Raw genomic sequence first — 9,992 nt, forward strand, 5'->3', positions numbered from 1 at the left:
CTAATTCTGTGTATGAATATGTGTGTGTGTGTGTGTGTGTGTGTGCGTGCGCGCGTGTGCGTGTGCGTGTGCATGCAAGCACACGCACAGCAGAATACATAAAGAATGCTTTGGACGCCTCTCTTTAACAAAAGCCCACTGATACATCATAAATCTTTTCACGTTGATGGATACTGGATGAACTAAAAGTGTAACATTAGGTATTTAGGGTTAATTGGAATTGATAAAGAGAATCCAGGAATACATTTTAGAAAACTCTTCATCTGTCACGGTTAACAAAAGTTGATGCTTAAATGTGTCAAAAACCTTGAACTAACGAGAAAGCTTGACTGCCAGACCATCTCCTTCTCCAAAGTTTACAGATAGTTAAGCTTTTATTGCATTTGCATTAGTTAGCAAACGTGGCGCTTCGGCCTTCCCGAACCTTGGGAGCCTGGGAGGGAGCTCCAGGTGGAAGGGGCGCCCTCGCAGAGGCTCCTCTTGCCTTCCTGCTCTGTGTGTTTTGGGGATTGATATGCAGCTGTTCTCCAGATGCCGGCTCTTCCCCAGAAGCAGCTGCGGCTCAGCAGGGGCCCCTTCTATCAATGTGACAACCTGCTGAGGGCTTTGGAACTCTTCCAGATGTAAGGCATGTTGAGGCTATAAAACGTAATCATTAGCATTATCTCCATTTTTGTTTTAGAGTCTCAGCTGTTCGAGTTTCTTGTACAGATTTAGGGCTTAATTGTTCTCATTTTTCTTCATAGGTAGCTTCTTTTCGACAGCATGGGCTCTTCCCTTGGAGCTGGATTTCCTAAAAAGAAAGAAAGAATAGCTCTGAGTCATGTTCCTTGCTCCTGGCGAGCTGAGAAAGCTATGATTAGGGAGCAGTCTTTTCCCAGCTGCAGTTATATGTGTGTCTGTGAGCTAAACATAATGGTCCATGGCTTTCTTTTGCTGAATCACAGGCTTTCTTTTGCTGAATTCACTGGGAATTAATTTCTTCTTTTTTTCTTTTCTTTTGTTAACACAGCCCCTATCTTAACATATTGCCTGGTGAGGATCTCTTGTTACTTCTTGGGATCTCTGCTCTGTTCAAGAGGGTGGGGGGAATATATTTTTGGGGGTGGTGTGTGTGTGTGTGGGGGTTGTAACTTGAAGATTAAAAAGCTAATGTTTCTTTGCAAAACGTAAAAAGAGATTTCACACTGAAGGTGGAGAAAATTGGAAACATGGAGCTTGAAGGTCTGTGAAAATATTAACCAAAGAAACAGATGAAATAATGACCTTGAATAAATTTGCCCGTAGAAATTCATCTTGTTGGTTTACACTGTAGTCGTTTCACCTTGGACATCCAATTCCTTAGTGCTCAGTCCCAGAATCACACTGAGTTTCGATGACAGGATTAGAAATACTCGCACAACTCACGCTGATCGCAGGCAGGCGATTATGGCAGCAGCGGCGAGCATCTCGTGCCAGGAACTGCTGAGAAGCATTTGTTCACACAGGGAGCTCAGTAATTGGCCAGAAGACAGAGACTTATGCATACTGATATCTAAATTTCTTGCAATATTTTACGAGTTTGTATATTAGACATTCAGGAAGTTCCAGTCAGTTTCCCAGACGGTTTACAAAATGCTGGACACACTCAAGATGAGATCTTGAGCTGCTGACCCAACGTCTCCTGAATCTGGGGCCCGGCCTAGGGGGCTTTGAGATCTGCTGTAAGTCTGTCTTGTCCAATGAGCTATAGTCTCTGCGAAGAAAGACATGTAGACTGGGCATTGGGCACTGAGCTTCAAGTCAGAAACTCTTTATTTCACTTAACATAAAATAGCATGCATAGTGAAATCCCATTTTTAAACAAAGCACACACATACCTAGCTATCTATCTATAAAATATATATTTAAAAGATTATAAGACACAAAGCTAATATTGATTTTTGTCTGGATGATAGGATTACGGATCATCTTTTTCTTTGTATGACAAAGAAATAATATTTTGAATTTATAAAATAGCTCTTTGTATATTCTTTTAAGATTCTTTTGTATTTTCCAATATTTTACAATAAACACAACTTACCCTTACAGTCAGAAAATATCTAAAGATGTATACAAATCTACTAAATATTTTAACCCCAAATTCACATCAGACTTGGACAAAGTTAGTGTTGAGATTTGTTTTTCCATGAATCTACTTAAATCTCATGTACTCAGGAAATCCACAATGTATGACTTAAAACAGCAATCCCCAAACTTTTTGACACCAGGGACCGGCACGCCTATGAGAATCTAATGCCTGATGGTCTGAGGTGGAGCTGAGGTGGTGATGCTAGCACTGGGGAGCAGCTGCAAATACAGATGAAGCTTTGCTCACTCACCTGGTGCTCATCTCCTGCTGTGCGACCCAGTTCCTAACAGGCCATGGACCAGTACCGGTCTGCGGCCTGGGGTTTTGGGGCCCTGCCTTAAAAGCTAGCTCTGGTAGAAGCTCTGTAAAACCAGTTTTACCATTTGTCATCAGTGTTGCTGATGGTTTTCTCTAATAATACCTGTGGTTTTATATCTTGTTATAGCTGGTTATGTGGTGTATGCAGTTGTCCAAACTTTGAACTCTCTTAAGATCTGTGCGTTTTATTGTATGCTAGTCATATACCAATAAAAAAGAAATAAGAATCAATATGAGGTGGAACGTACTTTTTTCAGACCTTCATCTGAAATGACCTATGAGATTCTTCCACAAATTGAATGGTCTTGTTAGAAAAATGCCTGATGGGAACAGAGTTTTAACCTTTTGAGAAGAGAGTATTAGCTTGTTATTTTTGTTGTGCCAGAACCCAAGCGTGACATGTAGTTAATTTCTCTAAGTTGGAAAACATGATATTAGAAATATTTTAAAAAGCCATTAGGCCATCTCCTCCCCAAGAAACAGAAGTCTCAGAGATGCTGTGTCTCCTCATGGAAGACATCAGCATCAGCGAAGTAAGGCTCCGAGCAAAGTCCTTCAGTGTGCGTAATTGGTAGAATGAGAACGGACAGCAGAGTGTAACAGGCTGAGTGACACGAAAGTGTCTGAAGGATGCAAAGTGTCGTCTGGAATCTAAACACTGAAGAGGTTAAGAAACAAGACAACACACATGGGCTATCTTTTATTTAATAAGTAATAAGGTGATCTCCAAATTGTGATTTTAAGACACTTATAATATGTGGGACATTTCAATCATGAGTAAATAAATGGCTTTAAACACTCAATAAGGTCAAGAGCTTATTTCTTAGGCTGTCTTTTTGATTTCAGTGATGCAAGGTGAATTGGGTAATTAATCAACTATGTTTTGTTACAAATATTTAGTTAATAAGGTAAACTTAAACATTCAAAAATTATTCCAATTATTGTCTTAATTCTTAATCTTAGGTTATATGAGGAGATACATTATTATATGAATTATATTTTAAATTTATACTGTATTATAGTTTTTAAAGCGTTTTCACATGCATGATCTCAGCTGATTACCCTGATAATGCTCAAAGAAGTCAAGCTAGGAATTATTATTTTTTTATTTTAAGGCAAATTGAGTTCAATGGGGTTAGATGACTTTCCTAATTCTACTGCTAGGAAGGGAGGTGTCTGCTTCCGTCCTGAAGTCTGATTTCCACTGCGGAAAGCGGGAAGGAGCCGAGGCCTTAGGAAGGAGCCCCGGGGCGCGCCGCCACCCCCCCCTCACACACACATACTTTGGCTTTTGATATCCCTGATTCAGAAGGGACCTTTGTTACTTATGTCTATTTTTGAAAAATCCAATTAACCAGAGCCTACTGTATGTATGGTTTGGGATGCCCCAGTTACGTGAACGCCCTGGGCTTTCCACTTATGGAGTTTGCAAAGGCTTCAGGCTCCCCATGCCTCACTGGTCTGTGGATTCAAATGAGACCACTCTAAAATAATAATTAACATTTCTCCAGATCAGGTTAATGCCCTGAAGAAAGTAAGAACCTCCATTCATCCCCACTACCTTCAATGTAGTGAACACTACAGTATTCCCTTCTGAGCATGCTCCATGAGTGAACAATTATTCATGAACAAGCTTCTCATTTTCTCCTACTCAGGGGCCACATGCTTGATGTCACTTGGAGGCAGCCTGAGACAACTGCTGCTGCCATCAAGGTCCTCCTGGGATTCTGTGACCAATAAGGGTGCCCTTGCTCTGTCCTCAAGTTACCAACTTGGGAGGTGCCAGAGTAGCCGAGATGCGGAGAACCTGGTACAAATGACTGGACCTGGAGATTCAGAATGGAGGCAGCTCAACTATGGAAACTGCCCATGTAAACTACCAGAAAATAGCTTAGCCCATCTGTCACTGAAGGGGGTCTGGAAAATTTTTTTTTAATGAGATCCAAGTCTGCTTTTGGTAGCCCCAACCCTTTCTGAGCCTCACTGCTAGGCTGAGTCCCTGACAAGCAAGCAGCATGTTTGGCTCACCTGCTCTCTGTTCTCTTTGTCATGTGGGCATCAAAGCAGAGTAGCCTGGCTCGCTTGCCTCAATACTTGCCCAAGAAAAAATTCCCTAAGCCTGCCAGCAGATCTCTCTATTGGGTTCAGACCTGAATCCATAGGCTGAGCAGGGGACTAATATCTGAAGTCAGAAACCAGGCTTTCCCCAGTTCCTGGTCTTCCCCTCACCCACCCTGGGATGCACACACCCACATGCTCAAAATCTTCAGCAAAGACCTCAGATGCAAATACCTATGGTGGCCGCACCTAATAGTTACCACACGGGCCAGACCGCTCAGACATATCAAATCCCCCTTTTGGCTTAGGCTGGACCTCTGCCTCGTTACACAGCTGGAGCAACAGGATTAACACCCGTGGAAAGATTAGTGCACAGTCCAAGATAGAATGTAATCAAATGCTAGACAAACCATATGTACTGTAAACGCTATAGGGTTCCAAGTCCAGAAAAGGGCCCTGCGGGCTGGTGGTGTCAAGAAAGACTGCATGTGAGGACGGAGTGTGCTAAATCCTTAAGCAACGGCAGGGTTTTGATAGGAGGGACCCTATTAATGTGTCACATTAATTCTCCTTGAGGGACAATCTTATAGAGGTCATTTCATGAGTTTTCTAATTTCAGATTTTTAATTGAAATTAAATTGTTGGCCTTCCTTCTACCACCCCAACACTAAAAAGATAAGCGATTGAGTTCTAGTTCTGTGCTTTAATGTGTTGAAGTGATCTAGGCAAGCGATGTGGGTCCTTAGACCAAAGAAGAAGCTACAGAGACAGTAAGAAGTCACTGGATTTTAGGATTTGCTGACGAGTTGGATGTGAAGATGGGGAAAAGAAAGAAATTAAAAATGATTGCAAGAATTTTGGCCTGATCCGTTGGAAGGATGAAGGGTTCCATAAGGAAGGCTGGAGGTTGCAGATGTTTTTGAGGAGAGAAGATTAGGAGTCCAGTTTTAGACATTTTCCATTTGGCATCCAAAGGGAGATACCCAGCGGCCAGTTGGATATATGAGTCCGGAGTCCAGTAGAAAGGTTTGGGATGGAGATACAAAAACTGAAATTTATGACATAGAGTTAGAGTTGGCCTTTAAAACAACTTGGGAAATGGGAGGAGATGGAGAATCAGAAAGGCCTGAGCCCTGGGCTAAGGGGGCAATCCAACATTCTCAATAATCAATGTGTTTTCTGACCTTTGGACTTCCCTTCTCTGCATGCCACCTCCAGCCTAGGCTCAGAGTCCAGTGAGCTGCCTCGTGGTGTCTCCTGGGCACTGAGCGATTCTTCTTCTGGTGTGCAGACATTCACAGACTTGGCTACCTGGTCCAGGCACCACTGCCATCTGCTGGGCACTCATGGGCCTTCCCCTGAGTATAGCTCTCCGCTCTGGATGCCACAGAGCTGTCTCCTGCAGAGCTGTTGGTGTCCTGGGAGCTTGAGGTCCCAGGGGTGGGTGGAGTGGTAGTGGTGTATATGTGGGGGCATGGACATGTGCCAAAGCAGCACAGTGAGGGCCCTGCATTTAATAGCTGAAAACTCCAAATTCTTCTTCTTGAAGCCATCTGCGACTTCACCACATCCACGAGACTCAAATTCTAGTGGCAAACACCATGCTGACCTTACAACTGTCCCTTTCCTGACCCGACTGTCCATGCTTATCTATTTAACCTTCTCTTCCCTTGGAATAATTTCTCCCCTGGGAGGTCTCTTCGGCCCTCATTCAAATAGATATTTGGCAAGTGCTGCACATCAATTTGCCAGACATGCGTAGATATGCATCAGTCCTGGCAGTGGGGCTTTTAGGCGTTTACGGGGCCTAAATTCAGACTATTTCTCTTTCATATGAGAACATATGAACATGTCTCACATATTAGTTACTCCAAAGCCCACTGGTTTAGAGTGCCAAATATCTGACTTATTGTAAAATACAAAAAGATGATATTTTTTTGATGTGTAGGTATCCTTGATCACTAGCCTGAAGGAAATAAAACTTCAGTTGGCTTCAGCAAAGACAAAGCAATTATATGGCAGTTGATGGCTATTTGCTATTTAGCCAGTTTAGAGGTGAAAGTTTTCAAAAAACTTCTAGATAGACACTTTTAGGTCATGAATGATGCTCAAAAATGTGTGGAAATGTGACTGTTAAAGTTACTTTTGAATTCATTTTAGTAATATTGTTTTATGATCACACTTTCTTTAAATTTTAAGTTTCAAAGTTTTTAACAATTTATACTACCAATAGGAATCTATATATGCCCTAATAAGTACTTATTTTTGAATGAGGGCAGCACCCACATAAGACTTTGTCCATGTGCCTATTTTGCTGTCTGCACCACTTCCCCCTCCATATTACATGTAGATCCACGGAGACAGGGTTGACATTCTCCTGGTAAGCTCCAGGACTGCTGGTTGATGTTTATTCTGGCTGCTAGGTGTCCTCTGATTAATACATGCCATTGCACATCAGTCAATAAATATTCTGAGTATCACCCTTGGTTTTAGATAGAGCTGTTACCCCTTTGATATAGAAACTTACATTTTATAGGATAATTTTACATAGTAATCAAATTGGAAAATTATAACAACCCTGTGAGGTAGATGGGGGAGATAGAATATTCATTATTTTTACTGGAAAGATAAGGAAACTCAAAGTCTCAGTGACCATGCCCCAAATGAGACCATGAGAAAGCATCAACATCATCTGTAGAACTCAGGGCCCTCTGGCCCCCAGAAAGTGCTCTCTCCATTAGGCAACCGCCCCTTCTCGAGGTTCTTCTGACCTTTGGGTCATTACCCATAGGGACTTCGGTTTTCTTCAGAGTTACCGTAAAGGAGGAAAAGTAGAAACGTGCCGGAGCATATTTTCTGCAATTTTTTTTAAGTGACATCTCATTCTGGGTTTGTGTGTTTGGGAAGGATGTCTTATCTAAATGGAAAAATTAGGATGTGAATTTATAGGCTGATGTATAGGGTAGAGGAGGGGAGTGTTTTGTGGGTGATGACAGGTGTGTGAGGGATGCGAGGTTGGGAGCAGGTGTGTGAGAGGGTGTGATGGAGCACAGTGATGTCAGGCTGAGTAACATTTCCTCTCCACAGGGTAATTTACTCTGGGACACTTGACACAGCAGGAAGTGAGGGAGCGGGTAGTGTAAGAGCAGCTGGAACACCTGGAGAAACTTGATACTTGGAGAGAACTGTGGATTCAACATCTTCATTTCATTTGCTACCTGGTATTGTTTGTTATCGTTTTTTGGATGCATTAGTATTTCCCCCGCTAACTTTATGCCAAGCTTCCCAGATGGAAGGAATGATAATTGTCTCATTTTTATCCCTGCAATGTCTGGCCAGCGCTAGGGATGTTGAATATGTTTAGAACTTGTTTAATGGATTGATTCCTGCCATTCCCAGTGGTCATATATCTTATTATTCCACAAGCTGTAGTTTAAAAAAAATCTGCGAGCCCCAATAAGGGAAATGAATTAACAGTCACTGCTTCCTTTAACTCTTAAGGAGTCCAAACACAGTAAGGCTGTCATTTGGGTCTGCAAATAGAATTTCTGGCAAAAATTTAACAAAAAACTGAATGAACATTTTGAAAAATCTGGCCAAAACAGTCTCTTGGAAAAAGGTTTTGTTAACTTAATAATTCTGTAGACTTACTCATTTCTTCCCTGAGATTTGCCTTAAGGTACGTGTCACTCCAGATTTTCATAATTATCATTTGCTAGCAGTAGAAACTCAGTGGCACAGAAGATAAAATAAATGTAAGCTCCATGATGGTAGGGGTACAAAAAAGATGCTTGTGGTCAAGTGTAAAATGGCCACAAATTCTTCTCCCTCTTCCACAGCTCTTTGCAATTGACTTTATAGTTCTCATCGTTTGGAGTCTCTTTCTTCACTCCTTAGATCTGGGCTGGACTTGATTTTGTTAATGGGACATTAACTAACATGATGCAAGAAGAGATCTGAAGAGGGCTTTTTCTTTGAGACGTTGCCCTCTTGCTACTCTTCGAATCTCAGACCACATGTGAACAAGCCCAGGCTGGGTGACCACATGAGAGCCATGTGGCCCAGTCGCCTCTGTTGCCCCAGCTGATAGCCCCAGAGGTAGAGCCACTTTAGCTGGCTGATGGCCGATCGTGGACACATATATGAGCCCCATCGTAGACTAACAGAAGAACCAGGCAGCTGAGCTCCACCCAAATTGCCACTCTGCTGAACTGTGAACTAAATAAATGGTTAATGTTTTAAGGTACTAAATTTTAAGGGTAGTTATACGGCAAAAGCCAGCTAATATGGTGTTCACTAAAAATGTCTTGACTAGATAAATAAGATTAATGAATGAACAAATGAAATGATATAGGTATTTATTTAATCCAGTCTTCCCACTCCACAAGTAAAGAAACTGAAATCAAAGTAGTTAAATAACTCGGTTAATATTAGGTAGCGAGTAAGTAGAGGGGCCAGTATAAAATATCTATAATTTTTTCTTTTAAAATAATGTCCTGTCTCCTAATGATATGGTAAGCTCCTGAGACTAGAAATCTTTCTTTAGATCAACAGAATCTAACAAAGTATTTTATGCATTTTGTATTTAAAAATTACTTTTGAATATAGGATAAATGCACACAGCATATAGGTGAAAAGGTATAAAAGCTTCAGTGAAAGGTAAATCTCTCTCCCACCTCTTTCACTGAACCACCCAGTTTTCTTCCCCAGAGGCATCAATGTCAAAAGTTGTTTGTTTGCTTGTTGATTTTGTTGCATTTGGTACACTTATATACGAGGTCTATCATACATTTGGTATAGATTGTGGTAACTAAAATCCATGGCTTATTCGTTTCCAGAAATTGGAAAACAGAAAGTGAGAGCAATAAAGGAAACCCGGTCTCATCCCTCTCTCCCAGACATCTGCTGTACTATCTACAAAGCCACACCATCTTGGGAGGGAGAGTTGAAATGGTAAAGAACCGGGGATGATCAGAATACTCAGAGTAAGTGTACCTCTGGTTATTTGTATCTATACTGGGATACAAATGTGTGATCTGTATCTATACTGGGAAAGCTAAGGAAAACAACAGCAATGAGAAATGCAGGGTATTCCCTGGACACTGGCCAAGATCCATGTCTTTATATATTTTGTCCGGATCAGAAACAACTAGAACAAACTTCTAAAGCATAAAGCACTGTGGGATTGCATGGGTAATACTGTACTCTAGAACTGTACTCTCGTAAAGTTATCCTGTAAGGACAGCTGTTCACAGAGAATGTGGATACTTTTTTTTTCTTTTTGAGTGGGGGGTGTGGGGTGGGGGGGATGCGTTTGGGAAAAGACACAGCAAGGGAAGACTCCCAGAAGAAGTTGAGAAGGATTGTGGCTTTCAACAGCTTAAAATGTGGCAGAGGAACTCAAAGGACGAAGCCTGAAGAACGGTTTGGGGGTGGTTGGAAGGAGCCTGTTATACCACGGAAGTATCATACATTTCAGTAGCAGTGAGGAGGTAGAAGCCCGATT

General features: G+C 41.7%; 1 long non-coding RNA gene across 1 annotated transcript in view; it reads left to right on the forward strand.

The window, feature by feature from the left end:
• The window catches only part of LOC112479636, an 89,467-nt gene extending 80,022 nt beyond the window's left edge, over positions 1-9,445 (forward strand). Inside the window, exons 2-3 of the long non-coding RNA XR_003046252.1 lie at positions 7,574-7,707; positions 9,325-9,445. This is a non-coding gene — a long non-coding RNA (uncharacterized LOC112479636). The remainder of the gene's footprint in view (positions 1-7,573; positions 7,708-9,324) is intronic.
• The last annotated feature ends 547 nt before the right edge of the window (positions 9,446-9,992 follow it).

Source organism: Pteropus alecto, unplaced genomic scaffold, assembly GCF_000325575.1.
Source record: "Pteropus alecto unplaced genomic scaffold, ASM32557v1 scaffold394, whole genome shotgun sequence".
Classification (NCBI taxonomy): domain Eukaryota; kingdom Metazoa; phylum Chordata; class Mammalia; order Chiroptera; family Pteropodidae; genus Pteropus; species Pteropus alecto.